Genomic DNA, 5,786 nt, shown 5'->3' with positions numbered 1-5,786 from the left:
TAAAATTCTCCATGTCTTAATGTATTTTTACAAAAATTTGCATAATTTATATATAAGTACATATTTAGTTATGATTAATCAAAGATTTAAATTATAATTGTTTTAACGAAACCGGCAGTTTTGTGTTTAACGGACTGACTGGTATGTCAAAATGTCAAAAGTGGTCAAATATCATATTTTTGAATGATATTGATAAAAACGAACTTGTTACGAAAATTCCGGACAAATCGGGTGGATTGGGCGCGTTTTGTATAATTAAAACCGTGTGAAAACGGAAACGAACCCTGCGATCAAACCAGACACCGAAACCTTAAAATTCTTTCATAAATCAAATCATTTTATCAATCAATATATTTACTTAAGTTTATGTGATCTTACCTAATCCCGAAACGTATAAACGATCAACTGAGCTAGGCTCGGAAAACGGTGAAACTGAGCCAAATCCAGTTTTAAACATTTCATAGTATACAACGTCACAATCTAAGACTATGGTCATGTTCTGGACCTAACAGCTATACCCAGATTATCTATACAGCCCGACTTAGCTTGAACACTGTCCTAGTATTAACGATACGGTACCGTTTATAGGAATCAGGCTATAAACGAGGCATCTGACTTATTGACACGTTATTTCTGTGCGAACTACGATAAGGTGAGTTTCACGACCCCCACTTTCTAAACTGTTTTACGAACTTTTGGGGTGGAAAGCATGTTTATACACGTTATCGATCTGAAAACGATTCGGGACATAATAAATATCTGAACAATTATATATGAAAAGTCCCTACAAACATAATGATTGACTACGTGCTGATGAAAGATGATTATTATCATTGACTGGTATATTGAGTGGAGATAATACGAATTGCAAAACATAATGAAATTACACGTGACAACATGTTTATACAAACACATTGTATAATGTTAAACATAACTAATTTGGGAAACAACATGGTCTGTAATGGCCATGGGGATAACGTGGTCTATGATATTTATGGGGCTATTGTGGGCGGAAGGGTGGCCACAATAGTAACAAACTAAAGTTGAGTATGGCTTATGAGCCAAGTTCTGCTGCAACTTATAAACTAAAGTTGAGTATGGCTTATGAGCCAAGTTCTGCTGCAACTTATAAACTAAAGTTGAGTATGGCCTCTGAGCCAAGTTCTGCTGCAACTTACTAAAATAAAGTTGAGTATGGCCTATGAGCCAAGTTTTGCTGCAACTTATAAACTAAAGTTGAGTATGGCCTATGAGCCAAGTTCTGCTGCAACTTATTAAACGAACTAACTTGATTATGACATGAATGTTAAGAGAATAATGTGATTATGCGTATTGTGGGCGGATGGGGAGCTACCGTATTTGGTGATACGTGATAAATACTATATGTGTATATGTGTCTATATACATGCTACGTGATTAGCCGTAGGAAATATTATGTGTAGAATATACTAATTATTTGCGTGTACACTATATAATGTTTGAGTTTACGTGGAATCATTGTGGGTGGAAGGGGGACCACAGTGGTCGATGTTAACACGGAACCGTTGTGGGCGGAAAGGGGGCCACAGTGGTTGGTTAAACACGGAAATTGGAAACAGGTAGTACGAACAAACAACCACGATTTTACCGAAATTTCAAATTTATATTATAAACTTACAAGTGTGCATATGCACACACAAGGATATGGCTGTACATATTTATACAAACGTAAACACATATTTTTACATACGCGCGTACATACAAACTATGACTGTGTGGTACGCAGAACTGATTTCGTTAAACTTATGAAACTCACCAACTATTCGTAGTTGACCTATTTTAACATGCTTTTCAGGTAATCAGATATGAGAAGTAATTTTCTGTGCGTTACGTGTCTGATTGGTGGTTGCTGTCATGGGCATTTGAGTTAGAAGTAAAGTAATTGAAGAACCGGTTTGATAGTATCACCTAGTTTGTAAAAGATGTTAGAACAATATAATATATTGTAAACTAGTTAGTAATGTTTCTTTATGAACAATGTATTTGATACCAGTTGTATCTGTTGCATTTCCGTTTTACGCTTCCGCAATACGCTTAACGGGGTGTGACAGAAGTTGGTATCAGAGCCATTGGTTATAAAGGATTAGGTTATCCCTTAGGATACCTATAATATAACCGTAGGCTCGATTATCACTGGGAAACTTATTAATGAGTAACGATAGATATTGATGAATGCCGGGATGAACTCGTAGGGCAAGTGAGTTATTATGGTCCGGAACGTAATAACAGACTTGCTTGTACGAGGGAATTCGGGGTGAAGTCGCGGAACATATTGATAGGTAAAAATGGCAACATACGTGCATAAAGGTGACGTGAAGTATATATGAAATGTGCATACGTGCTTATCTGAGATGAGATATAGGGATACGTGTGCGTACGATACTACCGATGATATTGAATCTTATTGTAACGAATATTATATTCGGTCATAATTAATATTAATTTATATTATGATTAAAATTATATCGTATCAAAATTTATATTATACCTGTTCGTAACAAATAAAATATTTAACTTCGGTATTAATTAATAATATCCTTTACGATGATCTAAGCTACCGAAAAACGTTTTCTTCTGATTAACGATTGCACCGAAAGATGTCGAGATCGGGTAGCCTTATGACAACTAAGGAACCGGTGTTTCCTGTAAACGAGAATACGAGAACGCTTAACCGACCTCAAACTAAATCTGGTGATATGACGAAACCACTAAGGAACCTAATATACAAGGCCCGGGAATGAATCACGAGAGGCGTGTCCTACAGATAATGATTTCAAGAATATATATATATACACATATAATACCTCTCAGCCTGGGTCTAACCTTTATTTCATGTACTCGTTTCTTTGACACTAAATTAAACTATTTTCTGGTCATCCTTCGATTTCTGTTGTTTGAAAAACAAACACCATCCCGGGGGAAATACTTAGTGATGAATCCAACTTATTGAATTATAAATATAATAACTACTTTATTGATTCCCCAATTCTATAAACAGACCGTGACTACCAGTACATATAATATACTAATGATATTTCAAAAAGAAATATTAATAATAATTTCCTTTACAATTTACCAGTACAACTAACTCTGATGAACCTCCTTAACTAGCAAACTCTTTGAACCATCTACGAATAAGAATATCCAACCTCTCCTATATCTTTCCTATTCCAATTGGTTACTGTAGGAGAGAAACCTCATGCTCACGAAATGATGACGTGCCCCGACTGGAATGAAACCTAATTACCTCCAACCAGCAAACTACTACTTTTATTAAGTACGACATGCCTACGAATACAGAATGACCTGACGAAAGAATATATGTTACAATATTAGTTAACAACATTTAGAAGTCAGGTGAAATATACACGTGCATTCCCACTATAACATACTGATTAAACTCGTAGCGAGCAAATATCTACCTACGGGAGAGACCGAACAAAAACAGCTTCCCAATAATGGGATCATGTCGGAACAATTGTCGTACAAGTTGTGAATTATTTATAATTGTTATAACGCGTACTTTGATAGATAAGGATAGTACGGTATTGTCGTGTATAGTTTCTGATACTCCATACAAGCATATGGTGGTGCGCTATACTAATATGGAGGACGATTTGGGCATTTTTAATACAAACATTGACCCCTATTGGGTTAAAATTTCTTGTCATGAGATGACAACTTTTAATATATATGCAAACTTTGGTGTTTGCTAGGCTAATTTTATATACTATCCTTAGTATTCAGACTCGAGAACAAACCTGTGTGATACATACGTGTTAATTGAAATACCTGATTACTTGTTATTGTAAGTTCTTTTTGTGATTATTAGCGTATGTGAATTGTGTTAATCGTGAGATAACTGGTTTTTATATTAGAATGGCCCCGAAGAAAGTAAACATGTTGTCTGAGGCAGATATAGCCGAAATGATCGCTCGACAACTACAAACAGTACTTCCGACAATAGCAGCACAATTCGCTGCTGGTATCCATACAACTATGAATACAAATCAAGTGCCGAACGCTAACGCGGCTGTAAATACTAATCCCTCGACAAATACTAATACAACCACAAATGCTCCCCCGAAAAATACTGATACTATCGCAACTAATACTCCCCCGTTGAATACCAATATTACTTTCAATAATGATAATCTCCTACCGAACTTGAACAATAGTTGTAACAATCAAAATCACCCGCAACACGGATATCAACTTAAAAACTTCATGCTATGTAAACCTATGGAATTTAGTGGTACTGAAGGACCAAATGGACTGGTAAAGTGGATCGAAAAGACTGAATCTATCATTAATATCACTAACTGTCCACCAGCTTGTATTGTCAAATTTGCTACTTCTACATTTGTAGACCACGCGCTAATGTGGTGGAATACTGTTGTGCAAATTCAAGGACAAGAGGCAACCAATCGTATGTCTTGGACCGAACTTAAAAATCTTATGATAACACGCTTTTGTCCGATAAACGAAATTCAGAAATTAGAGCAAGAACTCTGGAATCTGGAAATGAAGGGTGCAGATCACTTGGAGTATACCCATCGCTTTAACGAACTGGCTCGTCTAGTCCCATGGTTAGTTACCCCAGAATCTAAACGTACTGAACACTACATTTGGGGTTTAGCCCCCAAAGTCAGGAGTTTGGTTAATTCAACTGGCCCTGTAACTTTCGAAAATGCCGTGTTACAAGCCGGCATTGTAACTTCTGATTTGATTAGAAGTGGTTCATTAAGAATGCCCGGGGAATCATCTGGTACAAAACGAACCAATTATGGAGCGGGAATACAAGAAAGACAACGGAATAAATGCGCGCGCCTTGCAATACAAAATTACGCTATGATCAGTTCCGATGTGAAGCAAAATAAGTATAACGGACTTTTGCCTAGATGTGGAAAATGTGGTTATCATCATGTTGGTGAATGTCGGACCAATGTGTGTCACAAATGTGGGAAGGTGGGACACTATGCCCGAAATTGTAGAACCGTTATGAATACTATAAATCCATCAACCCAACTCCAGGACTCACAACTACCCCAACCGCAACCAACACGACAACAACCAGTCTACCAAAACCAACCCATAATAAACCGTAATGCCTGTTATGAGTGTGGTAGTATGGAGCACATCAAGAAAGACTGCCCTAGATTGAACCCAATTGCGATGGAAAGACAAAGGCGAGGACCGACATCGACGTCCAACTCGACTAGGGGACAAGTATTGTGAATAAACCGGATAGAACAAATGTAGTAACAGGTACGTTCTTAGTAATGCCTAATATACTTTAGTTTATTGATTATGGACACTGATAGACGTTTCGTTCCTACAAGTTATTACCTTGGAAAATATATTGTCTAGTAAAATAACAATTCTGTATACTATAGAAACCACCAAAAGTAAGACTATAAATACTAACCATATTACTCGAAAAACTACCCTCTTAACCTAAATAACTAGCTATTCCCTATCAATGCACTCCCGGTGAAAGTGAGGAGTCATTGTGTAATAGTCAGTATGGACTAGTTAATTGAGTTCAAATGAAGGTTATATATAGAAATAAAACTGTTATACTACCTCTTCTAGATAAAGAAGTGACCCGGTACACGGAACAAAACCTAGTACCCCAATGACGAAACACGGATGAGGAAATCTACACTATCCGTAACCGAAACTTGAACTTTAAACTTTTATAGCAAACTGAGTGATGAACAAGGAAAAGCCAGGCCAGATGTGCG

The sequence above is a fragment of the Bidens hawaiensis genome, unplaced genomic scaffold, assembly GCF_021521415.1.
Source record: "Bidens hawaiensis isolate Kalapana, Puna unplaced genomic scaffold, B.hawaiensis_p1.1 tig00419391_1, whole genome shotgun sequence".
Lineage (NCBI taxonomy): Eukaryota > Viridiplantae > Streptophyta > Magnoliopsida > Asterales > Asteraceae > Bidens > Bidens hawaiensis.
The sequence above is the reverse complement of the archived record's forward strand: the minus strand, read 5'-3'. Positions refer to the sequence as shown.